At 36.2% G+C, this 25,984-nt stretch overlaps 1 protein-coding gene across 4 annotated transcripts in view; it reads left to right on the plus strand.

The window, feature by feature from the left end:
• The first annotated feature begins 7,076 nt into the window (after window positions 1–7,076).
• The window catches only part of FILIP1 (filamin A interacting protein 1), a 203,374-nt gene continuing 184,466 nt past the window's right edge, over window positions 7,077–25,984 (plus strand). For 2 of the 4 annotated variants that reach the window (XR_015722245.1, XM_087856944.1), the window contains exon 1: window positions 7,078–7,099. The gene's annotated coding sequence lies outside the window, so the exon portion shown is untranslated. Of the gene's footprint in view, window positions 7,100–25,984 lie in introns of all 4 variants that reach the window. The other 2 variants (XM_087856943.1, XM_045803857.2) reach the window with 2 other exon arrangements.

The raw sequence follows: 25,984 nt of genomic DNA on the forward strand, positions 1-25,984 counted from the left end.
TATGAGCTTTTTTTTTCAAAGAAAAAGAAAATAATTTTATTTTAATGCAGAGATTCTCAAACCCCTTTGTCTCAGGATCCTTTCAAATTCTGAAAAATTATAAGGACAACTAATGAGCTTTTGTCTAAGTAGGTTATATTTATCATTATTTACCATGTTAGAAATTAAAACTGAGAAATCTTTAAAATATTTGCTTCTTTTGAAAATAACAATGTCAAACTGATTGTTAACCTAAGTAGCATATTTAATGAAAATAACTCTATTTAAAAAAAATTAAGAATAGTTGTTCCATTTAAAATTTTTGTAAATCTCTTTGATATCTAGTTAATAATATACAGCTTGATTCTCATATTCCCTCTGCCTTCAGTCTGTGATATCATATGTCATGTAACTTCTGGAAAACTTAGTTGCACACTCATAAGAACAGTGAAAAAGACAATCCTAAAATATCAGTTTGTTCCAGCTTGTGAGAATTTGAAAGTGATTTTTATTTACCTTGGTTTATAACATCTGGGTCTAAAAATAAACTATGAAATGGGTTAAAATTTGGCATAGTTCACTCAGTTTTGATGGGTTTGCTTCCTTGGTTTATTGACTGATGTCTTTGCCAAATGGCAACATGAAAGGTTTTTCTTTGTTTTCTGTGTAATCTGCCTAGATAATAGAGATCCTTTGTTTTATCAGAATAATTCTTGCATTTTATATTGACCGTATATGTCCTTGAGTATTTAGGGAAAAAAAAATAAAACGAAAGGAAGTCTCATCATTTATAAAAGAGCTAAGTTTCTTTACAATCATATTCCTTTGTATTTGTTTTAAGATGTTTCATCAATTAAATAGGTAGCCAAGTATTGTTTCTCAGATTCTCTGTGCTTTCTCCTCCATTGTGATCCAGTCTTAATTAAGTGCCTAAATCTCTTCTGACAGCTCTTAATTTTGCCTTTCCAAGAATCCTTAAATTTACAAAAACAGAATCAAGATATCGTTTACATTAAAACTGTCTTTGACACTTCCCAGAGGGTCCTAGAAAAGCACAAAAATTTGTTCTTTCACCTACATTATTAAAAAAAATGTTATAAATATGTTATAAATAAGGTTTTTGTAGGTTGCATGGTAAAGAGTTTTCAATCAGAAGAGGCACTTAGCCTTCTCTAGGTTAGGTTTGTAGAGATAAGATAATAATATTAAAATATTTCAGAAATTGTATGTTTATATAAGTCCTTGGTAATTTCTAAATGCCCTTGCTGTCCATAATACGTATATAATTGTTTTAATGTTCTACTTACTGGACATAGGAGGAAGCTCTTTATCTTTCTTCTATCTCTCTAACCCACAGTTTATTAGATTGTGCTTTTGTAAATGAAATGAAACATTTTAAAATGATATCTGATTCTCATTGACAGCCTACTTGAATTAAAAAACTCTTATTGAGAAATGAAAGTATAAAACTATTAGAAGAAAACATAGGTAAAAATCTTCTTATGACTTTGGATTAGGCAAGGGTTTCTTAGATACAACACCAAAAGCACAAACAATAAAAGAAAAAAAATACCTAAATTGGAGTTCATCAAAATTAAAAATGATTGTGCTTCCAAGGACCCAAGAAAGTGAAAAGATAACCCATAGAATGGGAGAAAATATTTGCAAATCATACATCTGATAAAGGTCTAATACCAAAAATTTATAAAAAATTAATATAATTCAACAACAAAAATACAAACAATTAAAAATGGGCAAAGGATATGAATAGACAATTCTCCAAATGTGATATACAAATGGCCAATAAAGATGCTCAACACGCTCAACACCAGTAGTCATTGGGGAAATGCAAATCAAATTCACAATATACTACCACATCACACTCACTGGATATAATAAAAGAGACATATGATGATAAGTGTTGATGATGATGTAGAGGAACTGGAACCATTATATGTGGCTGGTGGGAATGAAATTGGTGCATCATTGGAAAACAGTTTGGAAATTCCTCAAAAAGCTAAACATTGTTATCATATGACCTAGAAATTCCATCCTTAAGTATATACCCAAGAGAAATGAAGACAACTGTACACACAAAAACTTGGGCACAAGTGTTCATAACAGTGCTATTCATAATAGTGAAAAAGCAGAAACAACCCAAATGGCCATCAACTGATGAATGGATAAACAAAATGTAGTATAGTACATCCATACAATTGTTTATTCAGCTACATAGAAATAAAATCTGGATTCATGCTATGACATGATGAACCTTGAAAATATTATGGTAAATATTATGGTAAAGTCAGACACAGCAGGCCACATATTATATGATTCAACTTATGTAAAATGTCCAGAATAGACAAATCCTTAGAAGCGGAAGTAGGTTAGTTGTTACCAGGGGCTGGGGCTGAGGGAAATGGAGAGCGACTGCTAATAGATAAGGTGTTTCTTTTTGGAGTGACGAAAGTGTTCTGGAATTAGATGGTGGTGATGGTTGTACAACTTTGTGAATGTCCAGAGCTGCTGAATCATATACTTTGAAAAGGTGAGTTTTATGTTATGTAAATTATATCTCCAAAATAAAAATAAGGTTAAAAAATGCAATAAAAACTTTACTGAGTCTCCTTACTTTTCATGGAAAATATTGTTTGCATATATTCAATAAGAATCTATCCTCTTGGGGCACCTGGCTGGCTTAGTCAGTAGAGCATGTGACTCTTGATATTGGGGTTGTGAGTTTGAGCTCCATGTTGGGCATGGTGAGTACTTAAAAATAAATGTGAATAAAATTCACTACTTATGGAGGAAATGCCTACAAAACCCTCCACAGAAACCTGGCTTGGTGTCTAGTTTATAGTATCCCAGGTCACAGTTGATAAGGAAAGTTACTTAGCCCAGGAACCTAAGAGAATGTTTGGGACCTCAAAGAAATACACCAACTTTATAGATATTGCAGGTGTAATATGTTAAAGAGAATTTCCTGGGTTTTGTTTCGTAGTCTAAGGATAGCAAAAGAGAGTCTTTTAGAAGTTCAGTCCAACATTACTTATGAAAACTTCCAGGCAGAGTTTAATATGGTGGTCTTAGTACTGTTCAATACTGTATGACTGTAGATTTGCAAAGCAATCTCAAGGAGGTCTATATGGTTAATTAATACTTGCTGCATCTATGTAAATAATTAGGCCCAAACTAATGAGACTAGCCCCTTTTCGTGTGTACAGAAATAATTTTTGAGATTATTATGATTATGGGGTGGAGCAAAGGAGATTGTTAGAGAAAATCTTTTAAATGGGCAAAAAAGAGATTACTGGGTTTATTTCAATGAATACTAGGTGTTTGTCTAGTGTACCTTTCCAAGTTATCTTTTTCTACAGGGTTTTTCACCTTTTATTTTCTTTAAATGAACTATTTCAAAACTCTGCAGTTGTAGGAAACAGTAATTCAAATGTGTTTTTTATATCACAAATATGAGAGAAGTAACAACAAACACCACAGAAATCCAAACAATTTTGAGAACATTATGAAAAACTATATGGCAACAAATTAGACAACCTAGAAGAAATGGATGAATTCCTAGAAATGTAGTACCTACCAAAATTGAGACACAAAGAAACAAAATTTGAACAGACTGATTACAAGCAAAGAAACTGAATCACTAATCAAAAAACTCCCAACAAACAAAAGCCCAGGACCAGTTGGCTTCACAGATGAATTCTACCAAACATTTAAAGAAGAGTTAACACCTATTCTTTGCAAACTATTCCAAAAAATAGAAAAGGAAGGAAAAGTTCCAAATTCATTCCATGAGGCCAGCATTAAGCTGATACCAAAATGAGACAAAGATACCACAAGAAAAGAGAACTATAGGCCAATATCTCTGATGAATATAGATTCAAAAATCCTCCACAAAATACTAGCAAACCAAATCAAATAATACATGAAAAAAAACATTCACCACGATCAAGTAAGATTTATTCCTGGGTTGCAAAGGCAGAGGTAGTTCAATATTCACAAATCAATCAACATGATACATCACATGAATAAGAGAAAGGATAAGAGCAATATGATCATTTGAATAGGTGCAGAAAAAGCATTTGACAAAGTACAAAGTACTTCCTTCTAGTTCCTTTCAATATGTGCCTTTATATTTAAAGTGCCTCTCTTGTAGACAGCATATTGTTGGGTCTTACTTTTTTATTCATTCTAATAACTGTGCCTTTTAATTGGAGTATTTAGTTCATTAGCATTTTTTTTTTTTTAAGTAAGCTCATGCCCAGCGCGGAGCCCAATGCAGGGCTTAAAGTCACGGCCCTGAGATCAAGACCTGAGCTGAGATCAAGAGTCAGACGCTTAACTGACTGAGCTAGCCAGGCACCCCAGTAGTTCATTAACATTTAATGTAATTTTTGATGTGGTTGGACTTAGAGTTGCTATTTTATTACTTATTTCCTGTGTGGTTGGACTTAGAGTTGCTGTTTTATTACTTATTTCCTGTTTGTATTCTCTATTACTCCTCTGTTCTCCCTTGTCTCCCTTCTTTTTGATTATTTGAATCCTTTTAAAAATTGTATTTATCTATTGATTTTTAAGCTAGACCTTTTTGCATTTTATATATATAAAACATACAATATATATATAGATGTGAGATATATATATATAGCTGCTTGACATAAAAATGTAAAAACCATACAATTTTATAGATCAATTAACTACTTCCTTTTCCATCCTTTATGCTATAGATGTCATATGATTTACATCTACATACATTATAAACTGCACAAGACAATATTTTATTTGCTTTAAATAGTCATAGTTTTTAAAAGAAGAATAATAGTCTTTTATATTTATCTATATTAACCATTTCTAAAGCTCTTTTCTTCTTTCTGAAGATTTGAGTTTCCGCTTGGTTTCACTTTTTTCAGGCCACAGAATTTTTTTCTTTTTTTACATTTCTTGTAGTTCTTTTGGTTTTCTGTTGCATAAAAATATCTTTATTTTATTTTTAATTTTATACTTGAAAGACATTTTCATTGGAAATAGAATTATGAATTGACAGTGTATTTTTTTCTTTCATCACTTTAAACATTGTTTTATTGTCTTCTGATGTCTACAGCTTCGGATGAGAAGTCAGTTCATGGTCACCTAGTTCTGCCTCTCTTGCAATGTACCATTTTTCTCTGACTACTTTAAAGATTTTCTTTTTATTGTTGCTTTTTAGCAGTTTGTCTATGATGTGTCCAGGTGTGATTTTCTTTGTATTTCTGCTTTTGAGCATCTTGAATCTGTAAATTTTTGTCTTTCACCAAATTTGGAAGCTTTTGGCCATTATATTTCAAATATTTTTTCTCCCCCTCTCTTTCTATGCTTCCCTCTGGGGCCTCTGATACATGTATGTTAGACTTCTGTTATTGTTCTAAAGTTTTTAAAGATTTGATAATATAAAACAACAACAACAACAAAAATTTTTGACCTTCAGATTGGATAATTTCTATTGACCCATCTTCAAGTTCACTTATTCTTTCTTCTGTTATATCCAATAGGATGTTAAGCACACCATTGAGATTTTTATTTTCAAAATTCCTTTTTTGTCAGTTCATGATTTTCCTTTTGGTTCTTTTTTTAACAGTTTCTATTTTTTATGCTGATATTCTTTATGTTTTTATTAATACAAGAATATTTTCTTTGATTTTAGTGAGCAGAATTATAAAATCTGCTTTAAAATTCATGTCTGCTGATTCGAACATCTAGATCATTTTGGAATTGGTCTTGGTTAATGGTCTTGTCTCTTGAAAATGGCTCACACTTCACTGATTCTTCATAAACTGAGCAATTTTGTATTGTATCTTGGACATTGTAAAATGTTATGTAGTGAGACTCTATACTTCTCTGAAGATTGTTCATTACATTTTTAAGTGGAAAATTAACTTGGTCAAACTCAAACTGTAAACACTTTTTCTTGGGCAACAGCTTGTCTTTGTTCATTCCCTTTGTCCTTAGCTGTGGTACTGAAGTCTGCCCCATTCATGTATGGTTCAGAGACTGGAGCAGAGTTTATAAACAGAATTCAGGGCTCTTCCTTTCTGTTTTACTTGTTTTTCAACTCTCACCCTCTTCCAGGATCTGTGGCTGTTCTAAATTCCATCCTCTGATTCTTCAGGCTAGAAAGACTATTTTTAATTAGAGTTTCAGTCACACTGTGTAGTGCTAACTTCACCCTCAGGGTAAAATCTGTAATGATGGCAAGGGTACAAGAGAGTATTTTATTAAATGAAAAGAAAGTTCAGATGAAAGCTGCTATGGGCATTCAGAGAGAAAGCTAATGTGTCTTCCCATGAAGACTGGTATAAGTTTTATGAATGAGAGAGGCTTGAGCTGGGTCTTGAAAGATGATTAAGATTTAGATAAAAGTGATTCTAACCAGTCGTAGCAAGATGAGAAAAGTATAGGGGTGGACTAGTTTCTAGGCCTTGTTATTGGGGTGCTTTTGGTGAGAGTAATCACCGAAGGTGGGCTGGACAGTCTGGTTGTCAAGCAAGAGACGAAACGAAGACTTTAGGAAATTTTTAGCAAGATTCAGAATTGAAAGTTATGTTTTGGAAAGATTGGCCTGGCTATCCTGTAGGAGGGGAGTTGGGTGACAGAGAGTATTTCTCCAGCATTATACACAGCAGCCATTCTTCTTTCTTCAAAGTTGTGCACTGGCTCTGTGAGGCAAGTATATAACAAAAATGTGGTGAGCATGACAAATATTTCTTCAATGCAGCCTTGACTCCCACTAGTAAGAAAACGAAAATTGTCTTACTTGTTTTTCTCTGAATCTCCTGTTTGACCAAATAAAGAACATGCTTTGGTAAGAGACAATACTTCCCACACAAAAACATAATTAAAATAACATATCAGATAGGCTGGATGTACAATGAAACATTGCAAACCGGATGAAAATATTTGTGCACTATCATTTTATTTTGCTTTTGAACTAACCAAGGAAAGACAATTTGAACACCATTTTCTGTTGTGCACTTAAAATAGAAAAACAATTTCTAAAATTTTCCATCTTTGAATTCCATAGCAAAATACAATGCCCAGAAGCTTTTGGAAAGCAGTGACAGTGGCTGTGGTAAGATTTCTACCTACTATTTAATCCATTCTTTTTCTATTTTTGCTGTTGTTTTTGATTCATTAATGGCCTCTGATAAATATTTGTTGTGCTAACATTGCTTTATTTTGGATTTGAAAATTAGTTCACATGAGGTTATTTGATTTTCAAAATTGGATTTATGACTTAGCTAAGTGAAAAAAAAAAGTAATGTATGTACTTATCAACCCTTAAACCAATCATCGAAAAATTCATATTTCTTTTCAGATCTATTGGGTCATCATTATTTATGCCATGAAACTACATTACTTCATAACGAATATGATATGGAAAGTAGGTGTCACAGGAAAAAAGCATTTAAAAATATGTAAATTAATATCTGCAATCTTTGAGAGTAGAATTGAGGGAAAGAGCAGAGACTGAAAATTTATTTAGCTTTTTCTTATGCAGGCACTGCTTTAAGTGTTTTACTTGTTTATCATGGCAGTAACTGTATAAAGCATTTTTTATCATTATTCCCACTCAACAAACAAGGAAACTCAGTTTCTGCAAGGTGAAGGAGACTGCTCACGACATCACAGCTAGTACAGGTAAAGCTGGTGCTCAACTGTGTGGGTGTCACCATGGTGCTCAATCGCTTCCTGCTACATGTTGCTCCATTCTCTTATTTCCTAATCCTGTACTGGGAATTGGATTCCATACAGAACCTAGAATATCTGTTTTAGTTAATGGATGATATATATGTCAGTGATCTTGATTTTCAGTAGTTCATATTAAAAATATTGTGTTAGTACCATAGACAAAAGAATTAAATTTACAATTTGGCTCTTAAAAATAGTTACTTATTTTAAAAACAATCTTATTACAGTAATAATAAACATTTAAAAAATGTCTGAATACTACAAAAAATCATCTCCTATTTGTCCATGTTCTCTTTTAGTCTTTGTCTATATGCACACATGGTTTGGGTACAGTTGTGTTCTTTAATTTAGCATTTTAATAACTATTCCACCAAATGGACCTATTATCATTCATTAAACCATACTTGCATTATTTAAAATTTAGGTTGTTTTCAAGTTTCTACTATAATAAACTTTTAAATTGAAATAGGCCTGTCCTATTTCATTATAATTTCTTTAGGATAAATTTCTAATAGATATTGGGTCAAAGGGCAGCAGAATGAAATAGTAATACAAAATATTTTATTTAAGCAATATTTAAGCTTAATTGAATTGGAAACTACAATATGAAAGTATAATGTTGAAGTGCTGATTGTGTCAAGGGTCTCCAAGACCAACCTCAGGGTTGATGATTTGCTAGAAGGGATCACAGAACTCAGAAAAGTTGTTTTATTCATGGCTATGGTTTATTACAATGAAAGGATGAAGATTGAAATCAGCACTGGGAAAATACACGTGGCTAAAGTCCAGGGGAAACCAGGATCGAGCTTCCAGGTGTTACCTCTCAGTGTAGTTGTAGGTGAATGTCCTTTTCACCCATCAATGATGTGTGACAATATGTGCGAAGTAGTGAACCAGAGAAACTCTCTTGAGCCTTGGTATCCAGTATTTTTGTTGGGGATCAGTCAATTGGGAATCAGCATTTTTATGTGGGGATCCAGCCCCACAAAGGCCAAACTGCTGCAGCATGGCCCAAAGCCTACGGCAATAAAAACACTCTTATCAGACAGGATATCCCAAGGCAGAAGCTACTTCCCAGGAGCATCAAGGGATAGTCCTTTCTTTGAAATGTGCAGTGCTTGAGCAACAACCCAAGCCTGCTGAATTAACCCTTTACTGCGTGTGGATGTAGAAATACTTCAAGAAACAGGATTTAAAAATCATGATATCATAATGTTAAAGGAGATTAATTATTAGTCCAAATTTTACGTTTTACAGCCTGAGTAGCTGTGACTCAGAGCAACTAAATTATTGGCCTATCACTCTGATAGTAATAGACAAAATGCATCAAGGATTAAGTAGGAGGTTTTCAATTATCTAAAACATTTTGGAAATGTATACCGTTAAACACTTTTTCCTATTAAAACCCTATGCTATTTGTTCTTAGCTTTTAGAATGTAGAAATAAGGCCTGTGGTGCTTATTTCTAATGCAGCTACCTGTGCCCAACTTTAGAGATTCTCATTTAGTAAATTTGGGTGGGACTCAGGATTTTGCATTTTTAGCAAAGTACCCAGGTGATTTCTGATATTGGTGGGCCAGAGACTACACTTTGAGAAACACTGTTATACATTGATGGCTGATAATCTTCCCACATCCTAGGTTAAATCATGCCATTGTGTTTTTTCCTTTTTTTTTTTTGTTTTTAAGCCGGTGGCTCTTCACTTTCTACCTAATTAAGCACTACGTTCTTCTGCCTGTCATTTCACTATTTCACTAACTTCTACAATACAACCCCAAGTGCCTTTTCTCTCACTATCCCTAGAACCCTTTCAGAATTGAGCTTTTGCTACTTCCTATAACAGTTTGTGTACATTTTTACCTTTATAATTTGTTCCTGTTGTTTACTCACTGTATTATTACTTCTTGTTTTTGTCTACCTGGCATTCCTTTTCACCCTTCATCCTGGGAATCTGCCCTTCTTTCATTCCATGTGGTTGGCAGTGTTGGGGTGGACAGGCAGGAGTGATAGGGCTGTTAGTTACTGTCAGCTTACTAGTGGACTGTGGGGTTGCATATGACCCAGATCTGACCAAATACAGTGCTCTGTCCCTCAGGCCAGGGATTTTTTTTTTTTTTTTAACATGATCCAATCTAGGACAATCAGTGACCTGCTGTGTGATTATATATATGGACACTGAAGTGGAAGTCTTCTTTTTTTCTCTGAATTTGCTGAACTGAGTAGTAGTTCTGGAGTTTCTGTGGCTATATCCATCCTCTGTGACATTAGGAGATCTTTCTCTAAAGACAAACACTGAGACCCTCTTGCAAGGAGGGTTAGAGCCAAAATATGGAGACAAACAGTAAACATAATTTGATTTCTATTCCAGTGCTACCTGTCTCCACACCTGCTCTTTCCAGTTATACGAGCTAATAAATCCCTGGTTCCTGTTTTTGTCTAAACATTTTTTTTTTTTTAAAGAGAGAGAGAGAGAGAGAGCACAAGTGGGTCGGGGGGAAGGGGTGAAGGGGTGAAGGGAGAGGAAGAGAGTGAATCTCAAGCAGGCTCCTTGTGGAGCTTGATCTTATGACCCTGTGATCATGACCTGAGCCTAAATCAAGAGTCAGATGCTTAACCAGCTGAGCCACCCAAGTGCCCCCAACCAATTTCTTTTTTTTTTTAAATAACACAAATTTATTAGCCTACAGTTCTGTAGGTCATATGTTGACTGTGAGTCTCACTGAGCTAAAATCAAGGTGTCATTAGGGTTGCATTCCTATCTGGAGGCTCTAGGGGAGGATCCTTTTTCTTGCTCATTTAGATTGTTGGCAGAATTCAGTTCCTTGCCTGTGTAGACTGGAGTTGCCACCATTCCTAGCTGGTTGTCAGCTGAGGGTATTCCCAGGTTCTGCAGCTGTCCACATGCTTTGTCTCATGAACCCTTCCATTTTCAGAGCCAGCAATTCTGCCTTCTCTTTTGCCCAATCAATTCTAAATTTTATTTTGAAATTAATAATAATTGAGTTCTATATACATTTCCTTATTTAACATGTCCTTCTTGGTCCATCTCAAATGGGAAGTAGGACTGCTTAGCATGTAGAAGTTGCTGAATAAATGGATTAATGGAAACCATTATGGACTGTGTGCTTTAGATTTCACAACTTTATACTAAAACTTTGTTGAATCTGGACAAGCCACTGAGTCCCTCTGTGTCAATTTTCTCATCTACAAACTGAGAAATTTTAGTTGGAATATTTCTAAGGTCATTATTAACTAAAAACCTTTACATTTAAAAATGCAGTTTCTTCCATGAATTCCTGATTGCCACAAGAGAGAATGTTGTCTCCATCTTTTAAAAGTCACGATATTTGTGGACTTCTTTTTTGCCTTATACAATTTTTCAGTTTTATAACGTTCTCAGAAAACAGCTCTTTTGTCTTCCAGCCTTTTGTTTTGAAAAATTAAAAAACTTAGAAGAACTGAAAGACAAGCATAATGAACACATATCTGTCTCTAAATTGTATATGTAACATGTTATGTGTGTAAATATAGGTAGTATATATATTTTATCTATGAGTAATTTATGTATGTATGTATGCACATGCTTTTTTGCTGAACCATTTGAGGATAAGTTGAAGGCATCATGACAATCAGCATGCATTTCCTAACATTCTTCTACCATTGTTAACATATCTAAGAAAACAATACTTTCATAATATCATCTAATTTACAGCTAATATTAGAATTTCCCCAACTGTACACAAAATAACTTTTTAGCTATTTTTTGCTTTTTTGATATGGATCAAGGTTCATAGATCATATTTTGTTGCCATGTCTCTTTAAATCTAGAACATCCCCTCTACCTTGTTTGGTTTTTCATGACATTGCAAATGTCTTACATTCTGAATTTGTCTTATGATTTCCTTTTGATTAGGTTTAAATTAAATATTTCTGATGAGGCTGAATCATAGTTGATGTGTACTTATTGCCTCACATTAGGAAGCTCAGTAAGTCAATTTGTCTTACTATTGGTGGTGCAAAATATATAATCATTTAGTTAAGGGCAGACTGCCGGCTGGCTCCAATTTGAAGTTATAGTTTTCCTCTTTTAGTAGGCATTTTATGGCGTACTTAGAGACCATGTGAATATACTGTTCCCCATCAACCTTTAACCAATGGTTTTATCATCCATTAATGCTTCTTGCCCAAATCAGTTATTACACTGGGGAAGACAAAATGATTAGTTTAAGAAAATTCTTTCACTCCTTTACAATTACTAGCTGTCATTCCTCTATCAAGAAGAGTTTTTTTTCCTGTCGACCTCCTGCCCTTCTTTTATCTATTTCTTTTGTGTGCCATCAGGGACTCTATTTTTAATTTGACATGTTTTAGTCCTTTACTGTTTTTGCTCTTCTTTGATGCTCAGATTATCCCAGATTTAGCTAGTGGAAGCCTCTTCAAATCAAGACGTGACTTCACTTGTCTTTGAGTGTTTCCTTGCTTTGTGGTGTAAGATCTTCAAGGCTCACCTTATGTTTTCTTTGCCCTAGACCTGGAACCAGCCACTTCTTTTCTTTTAGTGTGAAATGATACTTCAGTTAATATAGTCTAGGCTCCAGCGATCCTCATTACCAATGGGATAATCATTGTTTCTAGGCTTTTTCAGTGGAGAGAGCTAGGAAATTCTTTTTAAGAAGAATTATATCCTGAATTATAGTGGATAAGACATCAAATAGTAATCCTGAATAATATATCCAATTCGAATTTAAGACTGTAGGGTTTTTACTAAAAGCTTCTTACATTTTTATTTCTTTTCTTATATGTCAAGAATCCTGGTTCTTAATGACACCAGGAATGAAAGAATTAGCATACCACAATTACTCATTTGCTTTATCCTGAAGAACAATTTCAGAATAACACCATTGTCCACAATATGATTACTGAAAATGGTTATAAAAAAAAATTTTTTTTTTTTGCAGTTCTTTTCATACTTAGGGTGTAACTCTATAGAGACATGCGATCACATTTTATTTTTTATTTTTATTGTTTTAAAAGACTTATTTGAGAGAGAGAGAGCACACACATGTGTGCAGCGGGGGCAAAGGGAGAGAGAGAATCTTAAGAAGGTTCCACACCCAGCTCTGAGGCCAACGCAGGACTCAGTCCCAGGACCCTGAGATCATGACCTGAGCCTAAATCAAGAACTGGAGGCTCAGCCAAGTAAGCCACCCAGGCACTCCTCACATTTTATTTTTAAAAGTTACTTGGAGGGGCGCCGGGGTGGCTCAGTTGGTTAAGTGTCTGCCTTTGTCTCAGGTCATGGTCTCGGAGTCTTGGGATCAAGCCCTGCTTTGGGCTCCCTGCTCAATGGCGAGCCTGCTTCTCCCTCCCCCTCTGCCTGCCATTCCCCCTGCTTGTGCTCGCTTGTGTGCTCTGTCTAATAAATAAAATCTTTAAAAAAAAAGTTACTTGGAAAAGTTCTTTTCTGTGGGATTCTAGCTCCAATTGGATATAATTTTATTTTTGTGTGTTAGAGATTGCTTTGTTTTAATTTAGTTTTTAAAATATTACAATTCAATGGGGTGCCTAGGTGACTCAGTGGGTTAAGTGTCCGACTTTTGGTTTCCACTCAGGTCATTAGCTCAGGATCGTGAGATCCAGCCGGCCTTGGGTGCGGAGGCTGCTTATGATGCTTTCTCTCCCTCTCCCGCTGCCCCTCCCCACTGCTCACATATCTGTGCCCTCTCTAAATAATAAATTAATTAAAAAATATTACAACTCAAATTTAACATTTCAGGGTTTAGTTTTGCTTTTGTTTAATATATATGCTTGTTATATATGTATAAAATTTTTTTACAGTGAAAATCTTGGATCGCAGTAACAATAATATGTTAACTTATTTACAGTGTCCTACAATAGAACAGTTTCAGAGTTTTAATACAATATGACTACTAAGAGTACAATACTAAGTTCATATTTCTTTTCCTTTTGTCCATGGAATATATCCCACTAAAGATGTATAGTAATGTGTTCAAAAGTTAATTGAATTAATTCTTTTTTCTGTTTGGTTATAATTTGATACATGTAGGTCCATTTGTTTGTGTTTATATTCAATTTAATGTGTTTTTTTTTTACTGTCCTTTAATTTACTTTCTGATTACCTAAGAAATGTATATGATTCAAAGGTTGAAACTAGGTAAGATGGTATGCTCACAGCATTGTTACTCCAGCCTTATTTCTTCTATTCCATTCCCACCTGTCCTCTATAGGAAAATGCTTCATTTTTTGATTGTTTATTCTTTTCCTCTTTTTGGCAAAAAAAACAAGACATGTATTTCTCTTCCTTTCTTACACAATAGGTAGTATAAAATAGACTTTTCAAACGCTTATGTGTTCACTTAACAATATATAGTGGCATTCATTCCATAGTAATTAATAAAGATCTCTCTTAATCTTTTCTTTTTCATGTTTGCACGGCACTCCATGCTATAATTTATTCAACCAGTCTCCTACAAATAAGCATTGGATTATTTCCAATATTTTTCTATTACAAGTAATCTTGTAATTCATGACTTTCTGCGTGTGTTGTTTTCTATATATATATTTGCCACAACGTAGTTCTTCACTTAAAAAATACCTGTATACTAAATAATCTTATTGAGTTGCATGGCACTGAGTGAAAAAGGAGCTGTTTGTACCCCTAGCTAGTGTTCTGGGGAATGGAATGATGGCAAACTCTTAGCAGAGCTTGTGAATCTAAGCTTCTGCAGTCGGACCAGTTCTTCCCTTATTTTAAAGCAAACATGTGGACTCCGGAGTTGCTTCATCTTTGCCACAGATGCTGAATTCTTAGTACATCCAACCCAACGTACTGTCTCAGAGATGAGGAACAAATAGTTCTCACCTTCAAGAACAGACAGTCCATTACAAAATAACCTGGCTCAGATTGGAATCACCTGGAGAGCTTTTAAAATTTACTGATCAAAAAAAAAAAAAAAAAAAATTACTGATCCATGTTGCCCCATTCCAGACGTATTAAATCAGACTCACTGGGTTTCAGGCCCCATCACTTTTTTTTTTTTTTTTTTTTTTTTTTTTTTAACTCTCAGTGTGATTCTAATGGCATTCAAGATTGAGAACCACTGGTCTAGAGGCAGCTATGACTGCAGCTATAAGTAACAAGATAGACATGACAAAATGTGAAGGATGTGTAGGAAATGTGAAGTTTCTCACATTTGTGTTATGAGGTTCAGGATTCTACAGTCTTTGGGTAGACGATTTATCTGTCTGGCAAATATGTCTTCCTTTAATTCGGCATTCAGAGTGCCAGACTTGGTGCAGGGGTTTTCTCAGGCCAAGGATCCGAGGAAAATCTTGCTGGATGGAGGAAGAGGGCCACCAGGTGGCACTCAAGCACCATTCATCAGTGTAAGAACCCTGCGCTCAGAGCAGCGTATGGTGCTGAAGCAAATGACTTTGTTGAGAAACAAACTGAGGGCTTCAGAGGGGAGGGGGTGGGGGAATGGGATAGACCGGTGATGGGTAGTAAGGAGGGCACGTATTGCATGGTGCACTGGGTGTTATACGCAACTAATGAATCATCGAACCTTGCATCAGAAACCAGGGATGTACTGTATGGTGACTAACATAATGTAATAAAAAAACATTAAAAAAAAAAAGATATTACGAAAAACAAATGTATTGGTTTTTAAGAACTTTTTTCTTCAGATGTAAACGCAGTCGAATGCAGAACCACAAACCCCATTATTAAAATCTATCTAAACTACCATAAAATTTTATTACTTACCTGCCATGAATATGTAACTCCCATTTCTCATGCCTGCTGCCAACAAAAAGTGATATGATTTAGTAATTAAGTTATATATTATTGACCATCTGGCTTGAACATATATATCAATAAATAGTGCCTAAAAATCTTCTGTCAGAAAAATGTCCAGAACTTCTGTGCAAAGAGGAACTGCAGACAGGTTTACTGAGTAGTTAAGGTGCACCTCTCTCTGGGATTACTCTGGAGGGACCTTTTCTCCCCAGAGGCTGTCTAACTTTGTAAGTCCCTTCCAAAAATACGAACAATGACGAGCATGAGATTATTCCACTTTTCTAAAAAGATCATGTTTTTATTTCTGACGTTGACTTTTTATAAATACTTTAAGATAGCTTTTGAACATATTTAGGAAAAATATGCAGTTCCTATATGTAATTAAAACCTTTTGGATGCATGCTAAATTAATATTATCACAGAAAGTACCTACTATGGTCATTGTAAAGCATAAAATCAAAATTATATCATCTCTATTGATATAAATTGATGTATCTCACTGTTACTGCTCCTAATTTTCTCTTTAAATAGAGACTGCATGCTTTTTATTCAGTTATCTTGTTTTATGGCTTCATTATGGAAATTTAAAACATATATAAGAGAAGAGAAAATAATATAATGAGCCCATTCATACACATTTTCCAACTTCAGTAGTTATCAACATTCTGCATTGTTTTTTCATCTATACCCTCCAACCTTTTTTCCCCCCAAATATTTGAAGCATTGTAAAGCAAACCCAAGAGATCATGTGATTCCACCTGTAAATACTTGTTTGTATCACCAATAAATGAGAACTTAAAAAAAAAAACCAATAATAATCACAGTACCGCTATCCCATTACTGGCACTTGATGAAATCATATTTAACAATTAATGAATGTTTAAGTCTTGAGAGCTTAAAATGAGGATATGCTGTAGAATGTTGAAAGTATTTTTTAAGTAGGCAAAAAATACTTTTAAGATGAAATATATTTGGTATATATATATGTGTTCTACATTTCATTACTTAATTAAACTTTATACAATCTCGTGTGTGAGTCATTGGGCAAATGAAAAGCATGTACATTTCTGGAGACAGACAAAGTCCTTTTATTTACATTTGTATATAAAATTTTGTACACTTTTATGAGGTAGATAAATGTGTTCCAATGTGCATATTTCTGTTTTATGGCCATAGTCTGTCTGGATAAAAATTCTGTGAATACGACTATATTAGCTAAACTGTGCCTGCTGTGAGACTTACGACTTTGATGCATAGCTCTGTTTATTCTGGCTTCCATTCTTCTTCAGACTTTATGTGATGTAATGTTCCCTATAAAAATCTGACATCAATAAGGGCAGGAACTGACTCATTACATTTTCTGAAGATAATCAGTGTTTTTGGGCTTTTAGTATTCTCCTCCATGCCTGTCCATATTGACATTAGCTTCAGTTGAAGCAGGTGTGACCACAGAGTTAGTTTACTTCAGATAACCAAAGCTTATGCTCATGTGCACAGTTCAGCTAAGACAAGGAGAGAAATGCAATTGCCTAGACTGAATGTAAGTGATACTGCGTATCCTTTCAGGAATGTAATGTTTAGATTATATCTAGTGGTGGTGAAGAGTAAACAGCTTTTTCCTCTGAGATCTTGTAATACTTCCATGCTAATATACAACATTATGGTAATCTGGTGTATTGCCTGTTTGTGACAACTCTGCAGGGTTTTCCCTGGCAGACTATTAACTTAAAATATGAAAGAATGCACAGATTAAATTGCTTATACAATACAGGATAAAGAAACAGTTATTTCCTCAGATTTTGACTATCCTTTCTATATGCCTGCTTCATATAGAATTAGTCTTACGAGTACTTGCATTATGAAAAGTATAGGAAGGTTAACTTTGTCTCATCAAATATCTCTAAATTTTATTTGCTGACTGACTTCTGAAATTCTAAAACCAAAATTCTATTAATTCCAGAGATTGATTAATTGTTCAAATACAAAAATTCCTAAGCCCTCAGCCTTATGAATTATTTATGCCTTGATGTGTATTCACCTACTATCCTTTTCTCTATGCAAGTGTGGATAGGGTAGTGAGTAGAGCTAGGTTCCTAAATGAAAGAATCCATGCAGACCATTTTAAGAAGCAGATTTATTCACGTGAAGTGGCTCTGGTGAGGGTTTAACTAATTTAAAAAGGGCTAAATAAATTTGTGTTAGCAAGTAGCTGAAAACTGCTCCCCCCCCCCTTCAGGCTAAAAAAAAAAGTCTGTTTAACAAAAAGTGTTACCAGAAGTGCTTTTATTTAACACAAGATATTATAGACTAATATAGAATCTGTTTTGTCTAATTTCCCTGAAATATATCATCCAATCATAAAACTTCCAGTATTATTGTCTACTGAAATTTGCACCAATAGACAATTAGAAATCTTCCACTTATGGTGGAGTCTAGTATATTGGAAGATGCAAAAACTTTTAAGTGAGATAGTCCTGGGTTCCAACCAATTCTAGTTCTGATACTGATCTTGGGTCAGGTTACTTAGCTCTCACAAATTTAATTTCTTCCTAAAAATAGTATAATACTATCTAATAATAAAGACTATGGTTGGAGAATTGTTTTGTCTGAGATGGTGAATATGAAAAGCTGGCTATCTTAATTTGTGTTCTCCCAGAAGCAGACTCCAAGGCAATGATTTGAGTGAAATTAGTTTATTTGGGAAGTTCCGAGAATATGGTCAGGAAGTGGAGGAAATGACTGAGTAACCGGAAGGCAACTGATAAGGGGTACATGGATAAGCCAGCTACCGCAAAAGGTACCTGGAGCTTAATTCTATAGAGGACTCTTGGAAAACTGATGCAAAAGTACACATCTTAGAATTATTCCACCCAGTGGGGTGAGGGAGCTAGAATATTAATACACCAACTCCTGGGAGGTCATTGGCTGAGGGCTGCTCCTGAGATATTAATTCCTTAGCACTTTAGTCTGCACCTGCACAGAGCTGGAAGAAGAGCACTGAGGCATAGGGATGCTGATGCTAGCAGTTGGAATTTCACCAGAGCATACTGAAAAGTCCAAGGAATATGGGATAGGCACCAATATGGCTTCTACACTACTTTAATGTTTGTCCAGGGTTCAGCAAAAGATAGCTATGGGAAAAAATTAAGTTTACCTCCTATTAGAATATATATCATTGAATACTATACCTTTCCCTTCATCATATACTTTTCTCTTCTGAAACAGTCTGTGTAAGGCTAAGTGACTATAAAGAAGAGAACCCAAAATACAGTGGTTTAAAGACTGGAGAAGTTTCTTTCTTACATAATGGTCCAGAGTTCAGTGGGACAGATCTGTGGGCCTCAGATTCAGAGATCCAGGCCCTTTTATCTTGTTGCTCCATGATCCACAACTGTAATGCCTTTGTTTATATGGTCAAACTAGAATGTGCCATGTCTAGTTTCCAGTAGTGGGAAGGGGGAGAGTGGCAGGAATGTATGCCTATCGTCTTGGGCCCAGACTCACCATGTTCACGCTCACATAGAGGGAGCTTAGTCAGGAGGCCATATCTAAGAGCAAGGGAGTTTGGGAAACACCAGCTAGCCAGGTAACCAGTTCCCAGCTATAACACAGTTATTATAGGAAAAGGGAGAATGGGGTTATTGGTGGACAATCAGCACTATCTGTCAGATTTTGGTAGTATAGTATGTATTTTAAGCTTGATTCAGCTTTTAGTAAATCTCACTAATCACAGAAAGAAAAAGGACATGAACCTGTCACTGTATCTTTCACCGAATTCGAGTCACAAAGCTAATGACAAAGGTTTGGATTTCACCACATCTCTCTTCTTTACTCAACCATATACTTAACTAGAACTATTCCTACTCTCTCTCATATTTTTGTACATTTGTATACTTCACTGTCTCAATTTTTCAGTAATGTGTTCAATCCCCTACACAATTTCTGTCCTTACAATCACGGATATTTGAGAACTGGCTAATCTCCACCTCCTGGATGCAGTGTAGTCTTCATTTATCTGTCTGCATCTCTGATTTGCTCAGACCCTTCCAAAAAAGTTTCTTTTCTTTATAAGCTCTTGCATTAGAGGAGAATATTTAAGATTCTTAGTCCTAATCCTATTTTATGTTGTTCTAATTATAATTGTGTATATTCTAATTGTATATCTATCACATTAACTAGATGAGATATCTTAAAGGAACAAACATAACTTTTTATTTCTAGGAGCAAGTCTTGCTCACTGCTGATACTCAGTGAGTGTGTATTGATGATGTTATCATTTATAAAGCAGACTGTCTCTTCCTTTACTTGGCTTCGTAAGCCCCTTTCATTCACATGAAGTGTCTAAAGAAATTTTACAGAACTATCCAGATTTCCATACAGTTTCCTTTTGTTAAGCTCCATCTATTCTGGTTATGCAATATGGAGCTGCATTTCTGGGAATATTTACTTGTGCACATTCCGAAGACGTTATCTTGGAAATCCAGGGGTTTAGGGTTTGAAGGGAGTAGCTGGAGTTGATGAGTGAACAGAAACTCTTCTAAACTTGTCAAACTCAGCCCTCTACTCCTTTCTGTATAATTTATTGGGGGTATAGGATTCCTTTTCCCCCTAGTGAGATACTGCCTCACATACTTTACTACTCTTTGAAGCACAGTTGTTCTCCAATAGTTCATTCTTAACATTTCAAAGAAGCTTCAGATGTTTTCCTTAGGTTTATTAATCATAAAGGCATTATAAAACCTTTCCAGACAAAGTCCACCTGGCCTCTTCTTGTTTGGTCCTTCCATAAGGCTGATTACTCAGCATTTGTGTAATTTTCCGCTTATGTTTGGAAACCTGCACATTGATATAAAGTTTTTAAGTTAGGGTTATCCAAAATCAACTAGAGTAACAATATACACAAGATGCAACTGTTGCCACTGCCTGGCAATAAATAGAATAAATAGAATGATGAACCCATTAGAATGCCCTTGTGAAACATCACAAACTTTGGGGACCTCTCGATAATCCCTGATCAATATTGGAAAACCATTTAATGCCACTCTAAAACATTAAGACTTGCAGTTTAGGTTTGAGACACTTAGACGAGTAAGCAAAGCCCTAAGTGGAAACCTGATACATAATACTTTTTGGCCTTTTAGAGATAAAAATCACAAAACCATAGAATATTCAGAACAGGATCTAAGATCCAAAATCAGCTGAACTTTGACCTCAGAAGATCTACTCTCTCTATTTTACAACAGGCATCGTTTATTCATCTTACCAAGTCTGTGTTAAGAACCTTAATTTTGAATGACATTAAATACGTCTTTCACTGTAGGCAGAAATGACTGAGAATGAACAGCATTCTATATGTTATCTTATTTTGCAAGTATTAAACCAATGCATTTTATTTCCACCTCCTCCCTTAAATCATTTTTCATTTGCAGTCTTTTACTTTTATTTTATTTTTTTCCTTTTCAAAGATGTATTCACTTATCCTAGTGAGACAGACAGCACGTGTGGGAGGGCAGAAAGAGAGGGAGAGAGAATCTCGAGCAGATTGGCGCCCAGCGTGGAACCTGACTCGGGTCTCGATCCCAAGACACTGAGCCCAAACCGAGTCAGATGCTTAACTGAATGCACTACCCAGGCGTCCCTGAACTTTTTTACTTTTGAAGCTGAGTCTTGAGGCTTAGAGGTTGAGGATAAGAGGGCAGACACTAGATTTCTTTACCAAGACAATAGCCTTGAAAGCAGGCTTTGTGGAGTTGAGAGGTGTTTGTTTTTGGTTTTTGCTTTGTTTCGTCTTTTCACTCTCCTTCAGCTTTAGATTTAACTTATCAAAGGGAAAGTCTGGAAAACTTGAGTCACAGAATTTTCCCATAGTGAAGAGAAGGATACCTCTTCCCTTATGGCATTTGAGCCATTTTCCTCTCTGGGCTTTCCCAGGAGAAGAGCAGGTGTGTTAAACAGCTGTGTGGGACATTATTTCCATTTAGGATCTGAAAGAGATTGCCTTGTGGGCTGAGACTAACATGCGACTAAATCTCAATGGCCTGAACTTGACTGTGCAGTAAGGCTAGGAGAGCCCTCAAAGTTTAGCTTTCCTGGACCTCTCGCCCATCCTGTGTAGCATAGATACAACCCAGGAGTTGTTGAAACTTCTAGAAGAGGAACTTGCAAAGCAGCTAGGGTGAGAGCCAAGGCCTGCCCTATGTCCTAGTTTGCGACTGTCCTGATTTACCCCATGTTCCAGTGTAGTTATAATATACCTTCTTGTCACTCCCACAAGTGTCTTGATTTGTATGATAAATTTTATTGTCAGCCTAGCTGTGGAGCCTGCTGAGATAGGAGTGGTTCTGAAGCAGAGGCAGGGGATGGGCTCTTGGGCCAGGTGGTTGAATGTAAGCAATGTCACAGATGTGGGGAGCTCTACAGCACTGCTGAGAGCTGAGCTGGGGCTCCATTAACTAAGGAATGCTATTGAGTTTTTAGTCAGCTAAGAGACCAAGATCAAGGATGATTCCAGCAAAGGAGTTTAGGCATGAATGCCAGCAGAGCAGCAGCAATCAGATGGGCCTGGACATCAAGCTCAAGACTGGGGAACGTCTGTGGTTCTCTGTCCACACATCCCAACACCATCTTGGGTAGCAGAGGCGTGTATATGTGCTGGCACACATGGATGTGGTGGAAGGTTGAGAAATCTGCGTTTCTTTTCTAGAGGGGTCAAAACATTACCTAAAGAGACAGTTTCAAATACTGAATGGAGCTAAGTTTTAAACAGTCTTGAGGAAAGTTTAGTTCCCTCTCCTCTCACCAGCTGAAAGAGGCTTGTGAGAAAGCTCAGAGCAGTTTCAGTGAAGTCCAAGGGGTGACATTTCTCTTCTGCATGTCTAAGTTGCAGCATGTAGGTAACTTTGTGGCCCCACTAAATGTGTGTAAAAGCAGTCTAGGGCACTCATTAAACAAAGGGCCTGTGGAGTCAGTCGGCTTGGGCTCTAATGTCAGTTCTGCCAATGACAAACTATGATCTTATACTAGTTACCTAACTTCCCTGAGTTTTTATTTTTCCATTTAAAATGGAGATGACAATTATACTTAACTCTAGGTGGTATTAAATGAGATGTATGTACTGAATATATAATATACCTTCAATGAATGTTACCTGTTGTTATTATTACTCTAAGAGTTACAGCTGTCTAATAAATTGTATAACTTATATTCGTTTGTTTCAGTCCTACCTCTGCTAATAGGATTCAAGCTCCTTAAAGGTATTAGAGTTTCTTTTGTTTGTACCCCTTACAGCACAATTCTCCATGTACCAAATATTATTGGTAAATGTCCCTTCAGCGGTTGACCATAGAAGGCTCAAGTTCTTCACAATATTGTACAAGTCATTTTGATTCTCTCTCTCATCTTTAATATCTAATCTATCAGCAAACATTGGGTTTTCTGATTCCAAAAACACTTAAAATCCATTTGCTTCTCTCCATTTCCATCGCTAGCACTCCATTTCAAGCCACGGTGATCTTTCGCCCAGATTCCTGCAATAGTTTCCTCAGTTGTATTCTCTTTTTCATTCTTGGTTCCCTCCAATCATTTTTGTTGTGTTTTGTTTACAGCGAATGGAATATATATAAATCAGATCATATCATTCCCTTGCTTAGAATACTTAAAGGTCTTAGAATAAAATCCAATGTTTTTTTAAGCCATAACCTATGAAGTCCCAAGTTAGGACCTATAATTCAAACTCCCATAGATGTCAAATCAGCAACATAAATGAATGAAAAAGGCTGGGTGGGGTCAGTGGTAAACATGAGGTCACAGGCCTTGACTCAAGGGGATAGATCCAGCGGAGGGTTGCCGTGTAAGAATGCAAGCCCACTGCTGACGGATCTTTTGAATTTTTTGAAAATCCAGAAATTATTATGTGCTATCTCCTTATTTTCAACTTTTGGCAACTAATTTAAGAAAACACACACAGCTGTGTTTGGGGTCCAGGCCGAAGACCTCCACTCTACATGACTGTGCTCCTTTGCAGCTTTCCAAACTTCTCTCTGCCATTACCTTCTTTGTTCCTCGAAGGTTCTGTGCCCTGTTCCACATGAGGGCGTTTGGACGTGCTATTCCCTCTACTGGATTACTCTTCCCCTCTACGGTTTGTATAGGCTTCCTATCCTTCAGGTCTTAGTTTAGAATGGCAGCTCCTTAAATAAGCCTTCTCTTACAAGAGTCCCTAACTTAGCTCTGGTTACCTAGAAGGCAGAACCCGAAACAAAGATTATGTACTAAGTTTTATTTGCTAGGTATAATCCCAGGGCTTTATGAAGAGACAGAGCTGGTCACAAGGGATGGACTGTGTGGATACACTGTTAGCTATTCTGTGGGGATTACCAGTCTGGGTCTTCTTATATTAACATCCTGGATTGGGGATTCTTAGACAACATGAGTAATGTACCTTTGCTCATCAAGCCTGTTAAAACCTGGTTTGTGGTAATGAATTCTTAGCATAGGCTATTTTTTCCCTTAACTAGAGCCAGGCCAAGATGGATAAGTTTCCTTCTTATTTGCCTATGCCTGTAATTTTTTTTTTTTTTAAGTCTAAGAGTCCTAGATTTATTCAGGGGTCTCAGTTCCAGATCCTAACCTCTGGGACCTGCCACTTCATGCCCTATTCCTACCTCGTCACTAAAACCTAGTGGTTTCTGAGACTAATTATTCTCCTGCTCCCCACACCCTAGGGACCTCACTGTCAGTTTACACTCACTATTCTGGTTTTTAGTTCCCTCTTTGCTTTTGGCCCTTAGAGGTTTTCCATAGCTTCTTGCATGCTCAGCTAGATTTCAAAAAGCATGCTTGTGAGATTTGAATGAGAATATCTAGGTGTTTTGTAGTGGGGAAGCTTTTAGGATTTTGGGACTAGATAGTCCAGTATTTTTGAAAACAGAAGTCACATACGGATATCATCTATTCATTGGTTTGATTTTTTTTCCCCTCCCCCAAGTGACAGTTGTTTTTTTTTTTTAAAGATTTTATTTATTCATTTGAGAGAGAGAGAGAGCAAAAGCAGGGGCAGAGGCAGAGGGAGAGGGAGAAGCAGACTCCCCGCTGAGCAGGGAGCCCAATGGGGGCTTGATCCCAGGACTCTGGGATCATGATCTGAGCAGAAGGCAGATGCCCAACCATCTGAGCTAACCAGGCACCCCCTAAATGACAGTTCTACAAGGGCAGAAATCTTGTCTGTTTGTGCCACACAGTGTATGGTACATAATTGGTACACATGACGTGTTTGAAGGAATGAACCTTGATGATGTTAATATGGAATTGGAGGTGTAACTCTGCTCTAAATTCCAGAGAATAGTGGCTCTGTTTTATTCGGCTTTGTCTTCCTGGGGAACTTAATACAGTTTCAAGAATAGAGAGGATGTTTTCTATAAGCATTTGTTGGTTACTTTATCACTATTGACATAAAAAAGAATTACAAGAATAAATAGCACCCTTAAATTATTTTAGGAATGTTAAGATGGACATTTATGGTATTATTTTTCAAAGTTTTCCCTGGTCCCTGAAGCTACAAGTCATTTTTTTCTCTGTATATTTCTTATAGCTCCTCTTGCTCTGTCCATTTTGCTGTGTATCTGCCTTATCTTCATTGCCAGACTCTAAGCTCTTGAGGGTGGTTCTTGTCTGTGTTACTGTTTTTTATTTTTATTATTTTTTAAAGATTTTATTTATTTATTCGACAGAGATAGAGACAGCCAGCGAGAGAGGGAACACAAGCAGGGGGAGTGGGAGAGGAAGAGGCAGGCTCATAGCGGAGGAGCCTGACGTGGGGCTCGATCCCATAACTCTGGGATCACGCCCTGAGCCGAAGGCAGATGCTTAACCGCTGTGCCACCCAGGCACCCCACTGTGTTTTAATCCCCTAGTGCATGCAGGGTTTTCAGCCTTGGCACTATCAACACTATGGCCAGATAATTCTTCGTTTGGGGCAGCTGTCCTGTGCTTTGTAGGATATTTAGCAGCATCCCTGGCCTCTACCCACAGCATGCCGTAGAATCCTCAACCAAGAGTGTCTCCAGACATTGCCCAATGTCCTCTGGGGGACAAAAGTGGTCTCAACTGAGAACCATTGCTTCAAAGTGCCTTACACAGAGTAAGTGCTCCTCGTTTGTTTATTACATTAATTCTATAGCAAATTTTGATTGAATCCCACAAAGGCAAACGCAAGATTTATGTCTTCTTGAGGAAACTCGAGAAGTACTAGCCCTTTTGTTTGGAGGTCTGACCCAGCACTAGGATGAGTTATGCTCCAGTCACCACTCACTGTCCACGGCCTCCTCAAAGCCTTTCCTCTCATTCTCATCTATTTATTTATAATCTGAGAACATTTGGAGGTTTATAATGTTGGTGTGTAGCTTAAGTCCATTACTTCTATAATGCATGTATTCATTTTCTGATAAA

This window comes from Ursus americanus, chromosome 29 (genome assembly GCF_024610735.1).
Source record: "Ursus americanus isolate L20-20 chromosome 29, mUrsAme1.1.p, whole genome shotgun sequence".
Lineage (NCBI taxonomy): Eukaryota > Metazoa > Chordata > Mammalia > Carnivora > Ursidae > Ursus > Ursus americanus.